The following is a 23003-nucleotide window of genomic DNA, read 5'->3' as shown; positions in this document are numbered from 1 at the left end:
ATATCAATATACTTTAAAAAAATTAAAAAGAACTTGTTTAAATGCTGGCAATTATGTTACGAGGGATAAAACCAACCAACGATTGCGATGGTACAAGCAAATAGAACCCAAAAACGTAACGATAACTGGATCATGATTTCAGTTGAAAAGTAAAACATTGGCGAGCCGGTGGTTGTCGTTAAGTCGAATTTTGTTTTCAAATTAAAATTAAAACCGGCCGCATTAAGCCGAATCGTTAGTCTTAATTTGAGTTGGCTGATGGGAGAAGCTTGCGCACACTGATAGCTAAAGATATGTTTGTCTATGTAGCGTTTGATATTAGAATGTACTAGAACTAGAAGTAGAAACGTTTGAAAAGAAATATTATTGTCGGTTAACTAAAAATCCTGGTTTACTCGCGTAAATTAATGGAGAAAAGCTCTATTAGTTTCGATTCACAGAGGGACTCTTCATCATGAGCAGCGTGCGCAGACGCACGCAGCCAAATAGTAGAGATTCTCTTCATTAATGTACATGAGTAAACCGTGATTTTGATATTTCTGTATGTCTCACGATAGTTATTATAACAATATATGGTCGGTATTGTTATTTTTAAAACTTCCAAGTTCACTGTTATGGTACAGAACCTAAATTTATATTCATAATAATTTAGCTATACGCTTAAATGACTATCAAAATTCGATAGGCTCTTATTATCATACCAATTAGGTATAACTTAAATATCACATCGAATTGTCTATAAAAAACCCTAAAGTTTACCTTAACCTGAAAAAAACTAGCTTTTTACTATGATATAAACAAAAGCTATACACCATTACTCCTTATTAATGACTTCTTAAGCTGCAATCAAAACGATGCTACGCTAAGCGAGGCGATACCACACATCTATCTGTGCGAAGCGTACTTTAAATTGAAATGCACAGTCAGCCCGGTCGTGATTGACGAGCGGCAGCGGTAAGCAAATACGGCGCGTGCGTTTATACCGTACGGCACGACTGCGTAACGACCTGTTATTGAGTTAGCTCAGTTATGGACTTCGAGGGTGTGTTGTCTCGATGTATTTTTGGAATAGGTAGTTGTGTTGTTTAAGCGATTTGTCGGTTTAGAGCGTTTTTGGGATTTGGTAAGGACGTGATTTTGGGATGAGAATATTGATTTAGTCACATTGCAATTAGAAAGTGATTAGTAGATATCGGTGTACCTAATACATATTTAGTAAACATTTAAATTGTGTGCTCAGCAATATCATTAATAGTTTCTTTGTAGGAAAATAAATATATTGGGAATATTTGTGCTAAGCTTCGTTTAACGGACTCCTATATGGACGGAACTTAATACTTGTAACACATTATTTATCAATAGGACCATACAACATCAAAATCTACTAACCTAAAAGTACCTACACCACTATTTGAGCTTTCTTTTCGATTTGAACTTATTTCAGAAGTTTTCCACAGCAATATTTTACAGAATAAAAACATTACTACATAGTTACAGCTCATTACATTATCTACCAACAAATCGTATCGTCCTCGTCCCTGCCCCGTCTCGTGACGTCTAAAGCACACCTAACCCGTTGAACACGTGAGTTATTAAATTTGCACGCGCGTCGGTAATTATCGGTCGGAGTCAGACGTTAGCCTATTTATCTATACTATGAATGTACCGCGGCGTTACTCGTCATTTGTTATACAATAAAACGTTGAGGTCGGCTTATTGTTTTCGCGAGATGTGTTGTCATAGTTGATGAAAACTGATGAGCGTGTGTGCCCAGGTTCGGTGTTATTGTTTTTGGTTATTTATTGCGTGTTTTGATTTAGGTACCTTTAATACCTGTGTTGTAAAGGATAATTACTTGTGGGATATATGTATTACCTATATTCGTAGTTACTTTTCAATATACCGAAGACATGATTTTTTTCTTGTTAAGAACCAATGTTTGATGTCATCATTTAATACTTTGTGCATTATCTTCTAATTACTTAGAATTTAAAATCACTATTATCACCAACTATAATATTCTTTCCTTCTCCATGTGAGAAGTGATTAATGTACCTATATTTAGCGTCTCTATCTACTATTTCAATAACTGAACATAACTAATTCCTCATCATTTATTTGTTTCAGGTAAGTTAAGCAGAACTTGATTACGGACAAATTATATTACAAGAAAACGGTAATGTAGAACAAACATTTCAATAACTAACTACAAAGTTTAATTCTCGAACAGTAGCAGGCTGTGTTTCATTATTCTCCATCGATATAGAATTACTAACAAATACAAGTTATAATTAAATTTCTATTCAATAAAATCAAACGATACCTAAGCCTACAAACTCAGTGAACATACTAAACCCGAGCAGTATTTAACACAACAGATTGCTACGTTCACAATTTTAATTAAACCTCAAAACATGATTGCTATTCATCGACAACACGGACCCACTCCAATCGGCTTATCCCTTCAAGGGGGACCAATACACATCGCGTGTCATACCATCCATAAAGTATTTACACCCAACACTTACTCAGTAGGGACCACAGACACACCTATTTACGACCACTTTACACCACAAATCCGAAAAGGTACGCAAATAAAACTATCAAAACAGTAGAACGTACCCATTTTATTCTATGACCTAAGTCCCTATTTCCATATGCATGAGTGGCAGAGGAACAAGCCAGTCCTGTTATTTATATATTCTTCAAGCTATCATATTTTGCACTTTATATCATTGACATAAGGCACTTTATTCGACGGCTGAATTCTCGAGAGTCCATTTGACTAGCACACATTAGTAAAAGTTCCCCGGGCTCCGGCGTACGGTGGCCATGAGGGAGAAATTTCAAGGACTCTTCCAGTTTATGTGGTGTGTGAGCAAGTAAATAAAGTACTTGTGGTGCACACAGACACTACGAAGCTTTATTAATCTGAATAGTGGCATTCATTTACTCGAGTACGATAAAATATTCCCACTACGGTTGTCTTTGTCTTAGCTTAATAATTAGTTTACACAATGTTGAGCTAACTTTGGTTCGGTTATATTTTTCTGAAGGAAAAATCTTTCAGTCCCATTTAGACGTATCAATAACAAAAAGCTCAAAATATTTAAAGCAAATGAAAATTATGAATCATTAATATCCCACTACGTTTATAATAAATACCGTATTTTTACAATTATATTTAGATAAAACACAAAAAACAAGGTTATATGGACAGACTGAACTGTAAACAGTTTGCAAAAGCAAGGATACCCATCGCCTTGGCTCTTGAAAGACGAAAAGTAAACCTCCCATCGGCACTTACTCGTAGCCACCCTACTTCTCACTATCCGAAATAAAATATTTATAGAACTGAGAGCACTTTTTCTCTTTGATTCAGTGGTTTTATTGGCTCGACCGTTTCGCGGTAATAAATGCTGTAGGGGTGGCCATCCATAAATAAAATTAGTCACAATGAATGATTCTTTTAACTTGATTCGACCGTCATATTACCGATATCGCTCCGTGGTGTGACGCTGTTCCATCGGCCGCCGTAATATAGATAATTTTTATTGGGAATATCTCTGTATCGCGCAATTTATGGTCACTTTAGTCGGACTATGAAGATAAGCTATTGTAGTGGACATAACGGTGTTGATTAAGATGGAATAAAAAGAAAATAAATATGTCTTAGATAAACATTGGAGACAGGAAAATATTTTTAGGGTTCAGTCATCTCTTGGAAAAGTGTTATTAAAAATAACAATGAATTTTATGGTTAACGAGAGTTTCGTGGAAGTCGAAAATTGGATATAAAATTACTTTTAGTGGTTGCTGAATTCAACGTTCCGTTTTCATTTCTGAAAACTTTCTCCGGTTAACAATTTGAAAAAACCTACCAATAATCAATTTAACACTAGTTATTACGTTGCAGAAAAACTAAAGTAGGAATCTAATTTTCGAAAAAAACTAATAATTTGAGTGAACATGAGTGAACGGAGAATTTCGTGACGTTCATGAAGCGAGGCGGCTGCACGCGACTCATGACTCGTTTGGTTAAAAATTAGCTGTGCTGTTTAAATCGCCAACACTTTGCTCTAGTGTTAGAATAAAGTGCATTAGCCGGTACGTTAAAAAAAGAAATATGCAAAGTTAGGGTAATATTTTTGACCCGTTGGTGTTTGGTGTTTGGAAAATCATGCAATGACTTATCTTGCCTTGACCGAGGCGAGAGGGAGTGTCAGACTCTTACTGTTTAAAACCACCCCGTTCCTATTTCTGCTTTTCGAGCCGAAGCCGCGGTAAACCCGCTAGGTAGTCCTTAGCTTAGCTTTGGATCAGATTCAATGTTACCTACCTACTAGATTTGTTTCCTTAAACTGTCAAAGAAATATACATAATATGTAGGTGTACGCAAGCTACATCATAAACATATTTATCCGTGTACTTCATTAAAATTTTGTCATGAATATCTGGTCTGTGCCCTTCCTAATTTTATCAAAAGACAGTGTGTTCCACACTTTAATTTACATTCTACAAACACACAATAGCATCTACTACATTATAAAAGTTCAAAGCGTTATACTTTCAAAGCGAGTCACATTTAATTGTTTTAAATTAATCGCTGCGTCGGCTTGCCACTGCTCACTGTTATTAAAAGCTAAAGTGCTGTTTCTAATAGTTAATTTATCTTTGGATTCAACTGCAGGCTTAAGGCAAGGATATATGATTTTTAAAGTTTAAGAAAGGCTAAGAAAAGTTAAGGACTAGGGAACTATATCTTCCTTGCCAGTTAAATGCTTTGCTTACTTTAAATAAAACTTTTTAAAAAAATAGGGAACCGTCTTCAATATTTGTAGTGTTAACTTAATTTTTTTTAAGTTAGGTAATATACCTAAATCCTTCTCTTAAGTATGAAAAATACTATGCTGAAAACCGCATCAAAATTAGTTCAACTAAACGCAAGATAATCGCACACAATACATACATACAGGCGGAGAACCTCCTGTTTTTAAGTCGGTTAAAAACAATTGTAACAGCTTACTTCGTGGATCAATAATAAGAAACAGAATTTTATTAGAGTTCAAAAGAAATGAAAAAGGCTTTCGCAAAGAAATCTGGTATTCTGCCAAGTTTGTAATATTAGTAACTTACTGTCATACTCAGAGACATTTAATGATTACTTAAACAATTCCTTAATAACGATTTTGTTCCGAAAACAATATTGATTAGGACTGGGTTATCTAACTATTAAATAACTCTGACTACGGTGGTTAGTAGATTTTTATTTTATTATTTATTTTCAGCCATGGTCGTCCCACTGCAGAGCAAAGGTCCCTACCCTCCCTACCCTAGTAGATTTTACTTGATTAAAATAACTATCTGACCCAATAATGATGATATTCAACGTATCAGTTCAGAACCAATTATATCTAAAAACCTTTAATAGAGGTAATTTAAAACAATGCATTCATCCACCGAAACATAATCCATAAAAACAGACCCTTTAAAAATCTACAAAAAAAAAATACGAACCACATTAAAACGACCCCTTAAGCACTTCCCATGCTTAGTTTTTGCCTCTTTAAGATTATGACTTGAATAATAGCAATTTTATTTTTAATATACAGAGGCTAACCAACTTGAAGTCTTTATAAACGACACCACAGTTCTTATAGTCTTGTTAGATTAAACAAGACTCGACCTTAAGACGATGGTGTTTGGGGTTAATTTGGGACACGGAATCCATTTTCACAGGGAAATAAAAAGGATTATTGTTAATGGGCGTGAAGCTTAAAGCGTTTGGATTCGTTTACACGTGTTTATAGTTTGTATTTACGGTAGTCTATATTTGTTGTATGTCGCTTCGCAGACGGTGACACCGTTACGGGGCGCGGTGTCAAATGGAATTGAGCAAATGATTTAAATGCGATACAGCTTAAATAAATGTTTGTTAAAATTGTACAAATCAAGTTTTGTATCTGTAGCCGAAGCTAATTGGCTAGTATTTCATTATTTCAAGCTCCTATCTTTATCTAATAAATAAGTTGTCCATTAGCAATAGTTTAGCTAAGATAGTTTTGATTAAAGTAAGATATTGCGTTCACATAGAATAAGAACGTTCCAATCCACTTAATGCAATATAAAATAAATTATGCATAACCTGAATAAGTAAAGTAAATATAAAATATAAGGCAAGCTAAGCAAAGCCCAGAGTATCCCGGATACGAATTAAAGTATAGTGGTTCGTAGAAGCTACTTTAATGCACCCAAATATTTATAAAGTGAAGTACCGTGTTCTACACTCAGGTGCGAATAGTACGTAAGTGGAATGTCTAAATAAATCATGTGCTTTTCAAACATTTAAGAATAAAAATTATAATAATACTTTTATGCAATTTTCATAACGAAATAAATTGTACTTGGCAGTTGTCAAACTTAATTTTCGCAGCATTACTTCTTCAACTCATTTGACAGATGTCACTACTGGCTATCAAAGTGTATTTTTAAACTTAATGTGCGTTCCTCAAGACCATTGCCCCTTGTAGATCGTCATACCAATCCAAAGGTCATGTAACTTTAATCACTGCGCTTGTCAGGCAAATTGCTTCATCGCAGATGCTGCAGTCAATCTCAATCTTGGCATTACGTGTCTCATTGAATCTGTCTCAGTATTAACATGCTGATTTTGTTCGTTTTGTTTGCATGCAATTGTCTTTGTGTTTACCATTTTCATTTTCTTTATAAGTACATGTTTCTCAGTCTCTAAATAATGTCTTAACAACTTATCTTCTTGTAAAGGGACTTCGGGATTAATCTTATAGATTAGCAGCAGTTTCGTCAATTTGTTTTCTTATCCACGGATTCTGAAGTTTATTCTGTAAATCTGCGATAAAATCGATACCAAAGCTTTACATCTGAAGTACGTTTATTTAAGTAACTAATCATTCTGATATACCTAATTCAAATAATTTCTAGCTTGAGCAATTCTAGATCTTCTTTGTCACACTACACCTATTATTATTCAACCAAATTTATTACTCCAGTTTTAGCATCAGCATCATGCCACAAAAGAACTGGTACACTTATTCACTCTAAAATTATCGTAACAAAGAAGCCAACAAGTGTATGAAACCTGTTCCACTCGTCCGGACCCCTGATCCTTTTTTTACCAACATTATCTAGGCATGTACAAAACCAGTAATCAAGTACAGGTTTTGCCTATATGGATCATATGGAGCTTTCAAAGGTATTAACGTTAGTAGTTCCGCTTGTTACAGAATGCTGCTGTAATGGATATGGACCTCCCATTACTTTATCGCCTTCTTCATTAGCTATAATAATGGGCATTAGAACTTATACACTAGTATCAACGCTAACATCTTTATGTTGAAGTGGTTTCATTTTAATTTACGTTAATGTATTTACAGTATTTGGAGCAAGAATTTGAAATAGTGTTTCTTTAATGGCGGTTGTTTTAGTTTCGTCATAAAATAACATTTCATTTGCAATTTTGTTAAGGAAAATTTCCATTTGTTAGTCTAGTTATCTAGCTGGCTTTAAAATATCAGTGATACCCAGTTGAGCGCTATCTTCAAAATCATGAACATCTTTAAATATGTAAACAACTTTCCAAAATGTAATAAAACCCTCCACACAGATTTAGCCCTATATTAAGGAGTATACAACGTGTAACAAAAGGGGGTATACATATCAAGTGCACGGCTTCTAGATAACATAACAAACGATACGGTAAGGGTTTTTTAAACTCATGTTTTCATGGTACCAAGTTATGAATTTTTGAAATCGGGCCGCTGCGTGATTCAAAATTAGGTAGACAGGTACTAGGCGATCAGATTGACAGAAGAAATGTTTCGTAATACTAGCGAGTGATCCCTGTAGTGTTGTGACACGTTTGTATGATTTGAAATCAAGAACTATGCGATACCAAGTATTTGGTACTATTTTTTTTATCGTATTTTAAGCTGAATCTTTGTGTAGAGATTCTATTCCACCAGTATTCATCAGGGCTTCTTGATGTATATGGGTATTTTGTTACACGTTGTATATATTTCTACACTTTTCCTCACCATCATCCGAATCGCTTTCTCAAATAAATCCTGTATCGCTGTCTTCAAAGCCTCTCAAACTGATCCGAATCGAAGTCAGTCTAAATAAACAGTCGGTGTCTCGCGGTTAATTCGGGGTCGTCAAGTGATTTGTATCCGAGTTCTCAAGTGCATTCGTTTACGTCAACGTGTGGTTTTAACCGAACAGACAGATGCCGTGTTCGGCGTGCGCCGCTATTTATTTTAAAACTATTTTGTTTGTATTACTATCCAAAATCGTTCGGATTTTCTGGTTCTTTTAAGAGTGTATTTTCAATTCATTTAGTTTTTTTAGGCTTACCGGTTTTTACGAGACGAAAACTCCGTTTGAGTAAATATTTAAGAGATTAAAAGATGGGAGAGTAAATAGTGAAATGGACTGATCTAACTCCAGTTAGGCTATAAAGGAATGTTAAGATGAAACTTCCTGATCTGGACCTACTTTTAATCTTTCAACAGTTGCGTACAGCTAAATTAATTGGTAAACTCAACTGTTAACAAAATGATTACCCTCAGCCTGGACAAGCTGTAATTATATTCATCCCGCACTCTGAGCCCTCGCAGTGTACACAAATTCAACATAAACATTATAATCCGCTGTATTTTCAAATTTATAAATACAAACTCTGGAACAGATTTATTATTAGAAAATTATGCGTACTTTACAGTCTGCTTGGGACTTGAGTGACATAAAATGTGACCCAATGAATGGGTTATGACATTTTGCGACCTCTTTTAAAAATGGAACCCGTTTTTAATCTTTTTTTATAGAACAAATTAAACAATCTTTTTTAAAAGAATTCATACAATTCTGAATTTCGAACGACGTTGACGTTGGGTTTTTAGTACTATAAATAGGTACCTACACGTAAATAAGAAATACTCTAATTACGTAATAAGAAAAAATATTAAATATCCACACAAACTAGAAATCAATTTAAAAATACAACAATTACTTATCAAAAACATTGACAACTATTGGCAACAACAAACTTCAAACCGTCAATTCGCACTCATTCTTTCTCCGTAATTTGCCAGTGGACGTTGTGGGTCGATGCGACCACACCGCCACGGGGCACAGGGTTAAAATGTTTTCCGTGTTCCGCCCGTCACAGTTGTCACCTGGGCGTCGACGAGACACGCTTAACATAAACTATTGCCGATTTTGTGGCGGTCAGCAGTTGTTCGGGCCTTTTAGACCCCGTAATGGATCTATTGTAGTGTTTATAACCAAAGGAATCGTTTAAGTGAGTTTGGATAGGTGGAAGGGTTGTTGTGTATCGGTTTGTGAGGTGTTTTCAAGTGGCCTTGTAGCAGAATTTTGCTTGGAGTTTATTCTTTCATAGATTTTTAAAGGTTTGAAAGTATGTTCCCAAAATTTTATTGCATCAAAGACCCTTTAAAATGTGATTAAAATACTACTACTAAAAAGATTCGACTGCACGGTTGGCGCGGTGACTGGTCAACTGGCTGCCGTACAACGTGTAGCGGGTTCGATTCCCGCACGGAGCAACTCTTTGTGTGTTCCACAAATTGTTGTTTCGGGTCTGATGTCTTGTGCATGTGAAATTGTATGTTTGCAAACGCATCCACGATACAGGAGAAAATCCTAAGGTGGGGCTTGAATAAAAAGAAAAAAATGATTATATTCTAAGGTACTGCCGTTAACTGTGTAACTTATAGCGGATACTCCTGCATATCACAGGCTGTATTACCAAGTTTACAGCCAATATATTATGCTTGCACTGCACTAGCAACACCCACATAGGCACTAGCATCGCATTAGAATAGTTTTGAATCGCTTAAACGACACACCTTGGTATTTCGCGCAAATATATTTTTCATTTATTACTATGGCAATACCTATTCGTTTGTAGTCGTTTCTCAAGAGAGTCATTGCACTAAATATTTTGTGTTTAATTTCTAGAATTGAACCACTTTAAAACTAACCTACAAAGCTTATACATGCATGCTAGAAGTTTAAATTGTTTATGTCACGTCGCAATCGGTAAAATAATGTAGTCTGACCACAAAAATAATAGTTAGTGTAGATTTTCTAATACTCACTGGAAAAAAATACCCTGTATTTGAAAGCAGATTCTCATAGCAAAGAAATACAACAGAAAAACTGTTAATTTTTTTATCCTAAAGTACAGTCACTGCCAAACCACGGCAAACATATAACAAAACTTGACGTAACGTAAATGCAACAAATTTGTCGTGCAACCTTTGTATTTTGTTCAATAATGTATAACACTCGTAATTAACAGATATTAACTTGGATTTATACTGACATAAATAGATTGGAATACGAGTTTTCGAGCCAGGATCTGTATTTCACTTACTTATCTTTAACTGGTTTATATGGTTACGATACTATAATTTATGTCAACTAATTTATACAATGTGATAGGGGCGAGACTTCTAACCCGTTAAGGCTGAATACTACATCTAATTTTAACGACAAAAGTCCTGGGTCCAAGGGGTCGAATCCCCTCCCCTAAAAATTATGGCCATTTTAATATTTTTTTCACTTTTTTATATCAAAGGTTGTATGCGTCGTAGAAACAAAAAAAAGACGACAAACGGTAGCTAATAACCTTGGCTAACTAATTCATTACTTTTTTCATATGTTTGATAATGTTTTGGTGAGAAAAAAAATAATTTGTGAATTATTCTTACCGAAAAAATCACTATTTTCCTATATTTTCAATTAGGGGTTCAACCCCCCTTATTATTTTGTCGATAAAATTAGATGTAGTACTCAGCCTTAACGGGTTAGAAGTCCCACGCCTATCACATTGTATAGAACTACCGATTAAAATGTTTAGTTTTACTGTCTTTAACTAATCCGAAAATAAAGTCCTTAGTTTTTACATATTATTTTTTAGCATTAATCTTAACAAACTGAGATCACTTTTCCATAATTATTTATACAAACAATAGTAAAAGAATTATTATTTAATATTATATTATACCACCAGCCTACCCCAACGTACAATATAAGAGGAGACGAAAAGATCGTCCACGTACACACGTTTCTGAAATAAAATAAAACGAGCGTTCACATAAAAATGTGCAATGAATCCGATCAATATCTATCACATAAATAGTCCCGCGTCCAATACTGGACATAAGCGTGGTCCCGTACACCCGTACAGTCAGCATCAAAATTATGGAAATATCGACCTTGAAGCAACGACGATTTGCAGCCAAACTCATGTCTGCCCCTGCTACCCTATGAAGATAGTGGATTGTGAGGTGGATGCATTAAGTCAGATTAAACAATAAGTGCCACAAATCTTTCGTAATTTAAATTAATGTAACTTTTCAGTATGGCAATCTTTTCATAACGTTTGCTTAGTTTATTTAAAAACCACGTATCTTTATCTAAAAAGGATGTCTTTGAAAATTAAAAAAGAAAGCATTGCACGAAACACACATGTATAATATCATTGGAACTTAATACGGGATATTTACCATGTTTATTAATTTCTATGAGTTTCCGATTCTAATGATAATGTTAGTGACCATGTCAGTTTAAAAACTTATAACATGTGTAGGTTCAATATTACTAATCCTTAACAAAAATCGCCAAAACCTCAAACATACTCGTAAACCTCAATCTCAACCAAGAACAGTCCTCCACCGTGCAACTAATATCATATTTTTATCATAGTGCACATATTTTTCCTCTCGACTGTACAAGAACGGTGGCGGTCAAGAAATGCTTTACATTCTAGCTCGCTCGCCCATCACGTTCGCCACGGAACCGAAAATATTAATATTCGATGCTCAACTAGGGTTGCGATTTAAACTATTTATACTAGTGTTCTTAGATCCTGGGCTACGCTAAGTGCTTTTTGGCATAATAGGTATTGTATACGTATATGTGCTTGTCTCAGAATTGTGGATGTAAATTCTTGAGATTGTGTCTTAGTTTTGTAGTAATCTTAGTTTTGTAGCCATGCTTCGGCACAAATGGGCCGGCTCGACCGGAGTGATACCACGGCCTCACAGTAAACCGACGTGAAATAACGCTTGCGTTGTGTAACTAAGGTTACCGGAGGCCCTTCCCAATCTTCTCCAAAAGCCCTTAAATACCTAACCCTCAAAAGGCTGGCAACGCACTTATAACGCCTCTGGTGTTTTGGGTGTACATGGGCGGCGGCGATTGCTTACCGGCTTATAATATAAAAAAACATCATTATAAAAATTTTGACATTCTCTCAAAAACTTCAAAGGGCTATCTATTATTTTTGGATGAATGAGTAGTAGCTTTTAGTACTGCAATTTTTTATTACAGAAATAACTATTAACCATCGATACAAGATCTTGTTTCTTCTTTACCTATTTAACCTAACAATTACAACATACCGCTTCCATAACAACACAAACAACACAACTATTTATTTAATAACTAAGAGCTTTATACTCTATTATTTGAAAGCATTTAAACAAGGCTACATAAATCATAATTGCTCATCAAATCTACTATCGTAAATAACCAAACATTGATTTGAAGTTTCCTTCAAAATCGCCCCGCACTAACTATTGACTAAACGTTTTTAAAGCCTCAATTAGAATACCCTATAATTTCTATAACCATACGAAATCCATCAAACAGTCTGAACCAGAGGCTCTCAATCTAAGGTCCGCACAAAACAAAAACTACTTAGCGAAAATTTTTAGCAGAACTCTTAAAACAAAACCTAAAAAAAATCTGACTTATTTAGTTTCTCATTTTTAAAGTGTACTATGGAGATTTTAATTAAACTTTCAAGGGTTGCTATCAAAAAAAAATGTTGTGCCTCCCTGGTCTAGACTACCCCACGATTCAATACTGCTATTTATTTACGAGTATGCCAGGGTTAAGTATACGTTACGGGAAATTTATACCCACAGCGTTGGTGGTATATGTACGTTGAAAAATTAAATACATGGAGATTTGAAACGTTCGTAATTTAAAATTATGTTGTCGCGGTTGAGTTATGGCTGTGTAATGAATGGTCGTTGCCTGTTGATCGGGGGCAGAAAAAATAAAGTTTAAATGGCGCTGTCCGTTCCAGATTTGAAATCGCGAAGGCCAGCTGCAGAAGACGTTTTATTGTTACATTTTGAAAACACACTAAAAAAGAATGGTAGATAGAACTCAATAAAAAAATAAGTTCTTGAAAATGTTAAGCTAAAAATAATAATATGCGCTTAATCAATTGCTGTCGAAGTACATAAATTCAACACTGAATAACACACAAAAATCACAAATACACAAACAAAATTAATTCACACAACAATTCAAGTTTCCAGCATATAAATTCCCTCCCAAATATTTGTACGTAAATCATGTTGAACAGTAAAAGTGGGGGGTACAAGCGAAAGTATCACTTACGGCTAATGTGTGACGATTTTTTATGAGAACTGTGTGAATACATCAAGTGATCCCTTGGGAGTTAGCGCGAGGTGGCTAAAAAGGTTGTTACCAAAAGAGTCTACTCGATAAAGATATGTGTGAAATATGGCAACACTTTTTTTGAATAAGGTGGCAACATTTGTTTTTTGTTATGAACTATACAGTATGTTCTCTTCGTGTGTGAGGGTAAAAGGTACGTTTACTTAATTACCATAATAATATGTTGTCAACGGTCAACTATTATATTGTCCTTAACAATTAAAACATAAAATTTTACGACTTCCTCGACTCCTCCTACTTACCTACGTATAGTATCCGTGAACGGAAACGGTTTTCTGTTTTAGTCATAGAGCCAAGTGCAAAAAGATGTTAAATAGGAACCTTACATATTATTATTTAAAAGATGAAATAATTTTACATTATGGTAAACTGACTTTTATGATAAGGTAAGATACTTTGAGATAATACACGTAACTGAAACATATTTTGGAGCAAAATTTCTAACAAGATGGTAAACATTTCGCCGAAAATATATTATTATGTACAAGCAATCTTTTCTCTCAAAAAGTCCCATCAAATCCAACTAATGAAATCTTCCTAATGCTTTCAAATAATTCGATTTTCAAACAAAAAAGAACCACCATTCCTTTTTCAAACCACCTCAACGACAAACACACAAATAAACATTTAGACCGGCCAGTATTATTCTATTACGGCGAACAATAGACGTCGCAGTTTATAAACAGAGAGATGGCATTACGGGAGAACGCCATAAACCAAAGGGCCTAGCGTCCATAAAAAAAAAATAGAAAAATGGCGGCCCACTTTCGCAAAGTCAGGTGGTCCGCGGCAGCCATCATTAATTTCCATTCAGTGTCGAATAGCCGGAATATATCGTGGCGGAATCGCTTCCAAGGTGCCGGTGTAAGAACTCACTTAGTCTTGAGTACGGCTCCCTTCTTTATGTTATGTTTGGCAATTGATTTTATACTGTATATACTTCGGTCTCGATGTAGAAGCAACGGAAACTGGGAAGCTCTGTGCTTACTTAGCTCTGAATAGTAACAAAATGTCTGAAACGACGAATAGTTTATATAAAGTCCGTGTGTAAGGGAATATGTTGTACAATATGAAAGTAAGTACCTATATTACTTTCATATTCTGGTGTTTACCATCGATTTATATTCATATCTACCTATGTTTTACTGATACTAAAGCAATCTAAATATCTCCTATAATTAAGTATTTAGTCTATTTATACTCAATACTATAAAACATTATCAATTAAAATAAATTAGCTACCTATCGCTAGTTATCAAAGATACAAAATACACCAACACAGAAATTAAAGTACCTAAAAATATAAGCAATTAGTTTACGTAAAAGAATAAATGTTTTAAGCCGACCTTGCAGAGTCTGTAAACTTTTCAAATTCTTCACGTTAAAGGGCAAAGGGTGTGTGTCATTAATCATCGAAGAGACAAGTTGTCGTCTTGGAGACGGATCTAATTTTCTTGGTGGCACGACTTTTTAGACCTTATTGTGATGACATATTATTGACATACTTTCAAAATTAAAGTATCGCCTTTTCCGTAATACTTCTACAATTTGTAAATTGCATAATCTACTTTGTGATCTTGTGTTCAATCTATTTTTAAGTAACGTTATTGCTATCTTTGTCAATTATGCTTTGAAAAAGGTAATCTATAATTATTGAAAGTGTTTCATTTTTTCCGTTTGATCATCCACATTTTTGACAATGACTCCCAATATTCAGGCACTTTAACATAGATTAGTTTAAAACAAATACGACTACTCATCAAGTCATTAATACAAAATTTAAAGCCTAAATATCGAAAATGTGTCTTACACACACATTTAGCCAACATTCCAAAAATAGGGCCCTCACTAATAGCCAAGGCCAATTAAATGAAATTAAACAGTTCAGTCATTCAACTCGTAAAGTTGGGTACAATATTAACATTATTACTACTATGTTCACGAGCAAGCAACAAAATGTTGCGTCTTAAAGCTTGATTTAAACAAATTAAGCCCAGGGCGGTGAGTGTGAGCCCCTTTATAGAGGACGATACGACCACCAATATGTTTTCTAGAAGAAATTGCTAGCATTTTGCGAACGAACATTTAAGTATTGAAAACCGATCCTACAGACGTATAACTTTAAATTATAACATTATAATGTCTAATCCGTTTTGATCATACGTGGAGATTAATGCAAATTAATAAAACGCAACGCATTTTTTTCTCCTTGTAAGAAAAAACCTTTGCCTAGCTGCAGTTGATCTTTTGTCGGCAATGCACCTGTGACTCCTCTGGTATTGCGGGTGTCGATGGGCGGCGTTGATCGCTTACTATGCTCGTTTGATTACTATACCTAAAAAAATTGGACAGTTACAGGTTGAGGATAATTATGTCGAAATTCTCTTTATTTCTACAAATCATCTCTTCTGCTTACAATCACAAAAATAAAATTATAATACAACTAAATTACTTAACATTCCATTCTAAAACCAACGACGACAGACAAAAAGTCTTCCGATCCGACAACGTCCCGACTCCTGACTAAATCGTGTCCAATAAAATTCGCAAGCGAACCTCTTCATGAGAAATTAGCCAAGTTGCCGGGTGTCGGGGCAATTTCGTCGGCGGCAACTTAGGCTTGTTGCGTGTTATATTGATGTAGCCTTATTATCTCCTGTAGCCTTGTATGGAGGTATTGTGGCTTGGAACACTGATTTACCGCCTCCACCTTATACGATAGATTTTTACACGTTATTTTTCTTATAAAGGATTTTAGGGGAGCTCGTTTGGTGACAATTTCGGTGAAAGTGATGGTCTGTTGTAGCGTCTATAGTTAATTATTTTTGTGATTTATTGATATTGATGGGAGAATGATAGTGGTTATTTTCTATTACGCACCTCATTCTTGTTGATGCCCCATATCTTTCGTAGTATAAGGTACTGGTGATATATTTACGTATTGGTATTTTTAGGGAAATGTGACAATTAAAGACGATATACAAAACCCAAAGAATTTATATGTTGTCAACCTACTCAGGAATATACGCAAAAGTACGGTTGGTGTCAAATGTATCATCATCATCATCATCAGCCGAGAGACGTCCACCTGCATCCATGTATAGTACAGCCAAAACCACGGCTTCTAACAAAAATAATTTCATGCACAATATAATTACGTATTAGCTAAAAAAAAATCACCAGCTTTCTATAAAATGAATAACAATATCGAACATCATCACTAGCTCAATTAACTTGGCAATACTTATTTAAAACGATACAAAACGGTAATCAGTATCTTAATATTGAATATCAACTTTCATATTACACGATTGATTGGTCCACTGTGACACCAATTTGTATCAATAATTATGTTCCAATTTTAATGATGTTCACTCAGATTGAATGATAACGAACGAATGAAATAATTGCTCTTCATTCATTTTTATTTTATTCCCTCTTTATTTTAATACATTTTGAAATGAATTCGTGAATACAATTATGCGCATGGTAGTGTGTCTTTTGCAGTTCGAAGAGAAATATTAAAGAGTAAAATAGTAGGTGATCTTAACTTATCATTTCTACGTTAACCCCTAAGCAGGTCCTTGTATTTGAGACGTTGACTGCCTTCTTGGTCTAGCGGTTGCAAGAGCGACTACAGAGCAAGGGGTTTCGGATACAATTATCTAAAAAATTTCAACTAGGCATTTCCAATTTTTTATTAAATGATAATATATGACCCGAATTTATGGAACCCTTAACTGGTGAAAATTAAGTTTTGACATGTTTGGCACCTCATCCAACAACTTTGAAGATCAAAAGCGTGATGTTATGACAAATGGCACACTTTTCACAAAAATATTTCTTGAAAACTCTATAACAAATGCAAATTGTCTTACCTACATAAGTAAATACAGAGTGACATATTTTTTTAAATATTTGCAACAAAAACTTCAACGGAATACGCAAATAAAGCCAATTGTATTCATACGAATGTCGGTTGTCGAAAAAAAAAGCATCCTGTGTCGCAATGATTCATTTATTATTGTAAAGGTTGTTACTGACCGCCGCGTAACAACTCAATTTGTATGAGCCGCTCCCGAAATGTACTGAAATAGCATACACAATGAATCTCGGAACGGGTTGCTTTTCCAAAATAATATAGTTGATTTTTGGTCTGTTGTCGCTTTAAATTGAAGTGAAAATAGTACGGGTTTTCGAATAACAGTGAAAGTTTGGGATTTTTATTTTATTTCATGGATTTAAATTAATATTTGTTGCTTTTTTTGAATAGGGAATATTATTTCCCGCCTTGGGCGAGGCGAGAGGGAGTATCAGACTCTTACTGACTAAAAACCACCCCGTTCCTACTCCTGCCTTTCGAGCTGGAGCCCCGGTAACCCGCTAGCTAGTCCGCAGCTCCCAATCAGGAATATTTGTTGCTGGTGGTGAATTCTATCGATATTTAATAAGTCACAATGTTCTACGGAGTAGTTTTTAGCTAGTACCAATAAGACAGTCCCCTTCGTCCTTCCCAGGAAAGATGCTCTAAAGATTTCCCACTTTGGAGTTTATAAAAGAAAAATAGATGTATTGGCACCTACCCTTAATGTATCATGACCTTTACGACTTTGTATTGTTCTTTATTTAAACGTATCGACATTTATATTCACAACAGATGCGTCTACGAATAATGGCCGGCAATTTGTTAAAAAGAAAATTTAAAAAACGAACGTTTCATTTATAAGTTTTTTAAATATTTTATAGGTAGATTAAAATGGTATAAAATCACATTACGTGACCAAGATTACATCGGATGCATGTCGAAGTCCATTATAAACTTTATCATAATATAAGCAAACACTAATTAACTAAGCTTAGGTACACAGTTATATTAAAACTGAATTATTAAGGAAGTATTATTATATAAAATGTCGAATGGTGAAACGTGCTTGCTAAACATAAATCTCGGGCTCGATTCCCAAGTCGGGCAAATAGAGTTATTTTTTATATGGGACATGCCCGCCACTGCCTCCTATACTGCTGCAACTCCTGTAAGCCAGGATGTACAATTTTACAGTAGATACAGACAGGCAAATAGAGTTAGCCTATTGCCCTACACCGAGGACAGTTCTAAAGTTCATGCTACTAGTGTGATTTTAGAAACCGACAAAACCCCAGTCATATTTTTCTCAATCCAGGTATCGAACCCAAACACTCTAACTCGACTAGGAATTCGTGCCAATTCCGCCAATGAGGCAATGTAATATTATATCTGTTACATGATCATTGTACTGCTCTCCAATTCAGATTCATATCAACACTTCAAGAAACTGTTTCACTTGACAATAGACGTCACTGTCACTGTCAAAACTTCATCTGACATACGTTTTCGATACAGTACCCTTAGTATGACTTTGATTTACGTTTAAAATAACCTAAACCAGAGCGCGTTCAGCACTCTGATTGGTTGGTTCATTCGCGCCGGCCAATCATAGCGCCGTCGTTCAACGTAAAGCAAACTCGTACTAAGGGCCTATGCACACCACGTTTTGTAAACGCGCCGTCGACGTGCGTCGCCGGTGCGTTTTTATTCTGCAGAGCAGTTTGTTGTCGTTAAACGCACGTCGACGGCGCGTTTAATAAACATGGTGGACATAGGCCCTAAGAGTACAGATCTAAATGAACGAGTACCTTTAAACAACCGTACACCATCAAATGGATAGCAAAGATAATTTTTCTCCAACCCACTTCCATTCCCCAAACATATTGCACCACACCCACAAAATCACAACATTTAACTACACCATAATTCTCGCTAACTGTTATATTGTAAAGTACAGCAATATCGCTCGAATGGTGTTTACAAACGCGATCGTATGCTCCTTAAATGCAACCCGACCATTTTGAAAAGCCCTCTCGACGTCAGCTCGCGCAAACATTCGCGAGGTATTTCAAATTTTGTCGAGTAAAGTTAATTACTTAATTTCGGTTAAGGGGCATTCTGCTTTTGATTTATTAGCATAATTCTGTAATTAAGTAAGCGTGACATCGGGCTCGTTGATCTAGATAGCGTGCGTCGTATGCAAATGTGAAAGGGTGTTTTAATGTTGTATTATCTTTTGAATTAGCTATTTCTCAATTAATCTGATGTAATTAAATATATGTAACGTATTCTTTTTTCATCACTTTTGCTACGATACATATTGTGTCTGGGTATTATATATCTCTACTTTTATAGGAAATTTATTTATTTATTCAATTCAGTAATCAACAAAAGCACTGCACAGTTGGCGCGGTGACTGGGCAACCGGCTGCCGCGCAACGTGTAGCAGGTTCGATTCCCGCACGGAGCAACTCTTTGTGTGATCCACAAATTGTTGATTTGAGCCTGTGTATCATTTTTATGTAAAATTTGATGTTTGAAATGCACCCACGACATATAGCAATATTTAGGTACTATGCCATACACAATTTTTAAAACGGTAACATTATATAATCACCAAAAATGTTTCACTTTCAATTACCCACCTACAGGCTGAGCAATCACATAATAAAAAGTACTAATAATAGCCCATCATGTAGCTTTTAGAAGAAATCAAAAGACCATCAAAGTCCCATCCTGCATACTTTTCGTCAACGGTTCTCAAAGTATGAGAACCCAATTGAAAAAATATTCAGTATTATTCACCAATCGTAACTTATTCATAAAACAGATTTAAGAAATCATACCTAAAATAAAAAAGTAGTAAGTATAGTTTTCATCATTATAGTCATTGAGTCATATATTAGTAGATTTGATGATCACCCTTTCATTCATAGATTTGATGATCTACTTAATTTTCGAAATCTTCTAGCAACAAGTCTGCTATTTGACGTAAATATTTTATGACGTCATAACGCAATATTCCATACAAAACTTCAAAGAAACTATCGTTTTGGAAAAAACTTATAGGAAAATTGTCTATTAAGTCTGATCAATTTACAACAAGCCTCCAAGATACACAGTACAGTCCAGAAAAGTTTAGAAACCACTGGTATATTTAAAGCCACACGATTACCATAAGCCGCGTACGACAAACGAGCAACTTGTTAAGGCCTATTGTGATGACATTACACCAGTAATGAACACAATAATCTACAGATTAGAATACAATGGTCCATGTGAACGTCTCCGGAATCAATGTGAGAGCAATTGTTAGGATGCACTTACAATATTGATGTTATATTGTGTTTCTTTCTTTTGAGTTTATATTGTGAGCGGCTTAAGGAAATTGGAAAATGGTTGGTGCATTTACGTTTATTAAACAAGCTTCTCCCATCGGCTTTGCTCGCGTTTCATTGGGGTAACAAGTGGCCTATGTGTTAATCCAGACTATATTCTATACCTGTTCCAAATTTCTTCTCGATCCCTTCAGCCGTTTTGACATTAAAGAGTAACAAACAAAGAGACTAACCGCCGCACTCAGAGTCATTTAATGGATACTTAACCCAGTCCTTAGCAATTGTTTTCGACAAAAATTCGTTACTAAGGAATAGTTAAAGTAGATAATCATTAAATGTCTCTGAATGCGACTGTAATACTACATAAAATCCCTTCTATATTTTATTTAAAAACAATAGTAAAATACTTACTATAACCTGTTCGCTTTATAAAATTAAATCTAGTACGAACAAGGAATACATAATAGTCAAGGTAATTTCTGTTCAAAGTTCTGAAGCAGAAGATTTAAATTACATTATAAAATATTGAAAAGCTATTGAATGTACTTCAAGTAAAGTGGACACAGTTTTCTATCACGGTGTATTTATATAGATACTTATAATTTTATTTATGAAAGATTTTGATTTTGAGAATATGGAAGTATGCATTTTATGCTCTCAAACTTCTCTTTCGATTTAAACATCTGTTAAAGGAATATCAGCATTAGTTTTACCTCTGATTGTACCTTGGGTGTATGAAACTATGTGACCGTTTCCACTGATACTAAGCTATGTAGTTGTGCAAGTAAGATGTGCTATGAAGATGCACCGCCGCAAAGTAGCTGTGCGAGGAAGATGCGCAGCTCGAGTATGCGATGTATCAATAGTAGGGAAACCATCCATAGCACACATCTATAGCACGCATCCATAGCACGTATCTATCCATATAAAAAACAAAGCTTAGCTGAATCCATTTTCTCCTGTACTAAGCTATGTGTACCAATGAATGATTGGTGGAAGCCAAACGCATCCACAACAACGTAGTATAGCATATCTCTGGTGGAAAAGCACTCTTATCCTAACTCCTAATAAAAAGCACCTTTACACAGCAATTTCATTCTACCCCACGAGTAGAAACAAAATGACCTGTCAAAAAGTCACTATCTATCTCTTTCTACATAATCGTGCCATCAAACTAAAGGAGGGAGGAGGGGTGAAACTAATCAATCGTTATTAATGACAACGACCTTAATAAACGCAAACTCATTAGCAATCGTCAACTGTCGTACAGAAAGCCTTTTAATAATGCTGTAGTGTATTTCCCTTGAAATTTTGTAGTTTATTTTAGACTTTGATAATCACCTAAATAAATTGGTTCTGAAGATGTCAACAGCCTGTGGCAAACAACTGCTGGTTTTGGAACCTCCTTTTTATGTATCCCTCTATAGTTTTCCATATTATCCACGTTTGACCCTATGGAGACTGCAGTTTAAAAATTTCAAGGTCGTGCAAGAACACTGATGTCCAGTCTCTATCAAATGTACGACACATTTCTTGGTTTTATGCGATACCTACAGAAAAATAGAGGTGATGACAAAATAATACTTACCCAGCATTTGGGCTATGAAGGTCTTTTAAAGTTCGAGCTATGTCTATGCCAAAATTAATCGAAATCAGTGCAGTACTCTAGCAACAAAAGACCAACAAACATACAAACCTTCAAACAGTCATACATACACACAATGTACCATGTTCTGATGAATATTACAGTTTTTAATTACTTAGGTAAAATGCTTCGGTACTTCGGGCCTTTGGCTCCGGTAGGCTACGTAACGGTTAGCATATGTGCCATGGGTGAATATCATCACGTTATGGCTTTTCTGTTAGATAGCAATCAAATGCTTTTAGATACTGACCTCAATTGTACCTATGTACAAGTATTTCCACGAACTTTATCATGTTTTTATTCCATTAGGAGAGACGGTTCTTCGAAATCGACCATTTCATTTAAAAATACTTTTAGGTTTTTCTGAGGTTTGCAGTAATTGCTGAAATTGTTCTCTAAACCCGGTTATTTGCGTACGCATGACCCTGAAGACTGAAACAATCAAAAAGGATTGTTTCGTGTAGGAGTCAAAACGGTGATACTATATTTTTATAATAACTATCGTGAGACACACTAAATTAACTAAAAATCACGGTTTACTAACGTAAATTAATGGAGAAAAGCTCTACAGCTTTTCTCCACAGAGTCTTCATCA

The 23003-nt window shown here is 35.1% G+C and overlaps 1 protein-coding gene across 2 annotated transcripts in view; it reads left to right on the top strand.

Annotated features, from left to right (window-relative positions):
• LOC118282328 (uncharacterized) overlaps window positions 1-23003 on the top strand; it is a 106913-nt gene that overhangs the window by 70383 nt on the left and 13527 nt on the right. The gene's annotated exons all lie outside the window — the stretch shown is intronic.

Source organism: Spodoptera frugiperda, chromosome 20 (genome assembly GCF_023101765.2).
Source record: "Spodoptera frugiperda isolate SF20-4 chromosome 20, AGI-APGP_CSIRO_Sfru_2.0, whole genome shotgun sequence".
Lineage (NCBI taxonomy): Eukaryota > Metazoa > Arthropoda > Insecta > Lepidoptera > Noctuidae > Spodoptera > Spodoptera frugiperda.
The sequence above is the reverse complement of the archived record's forward strand: the minus strand, read 5'-3'. Positions and strand labels throughout refer to the sequence as shown.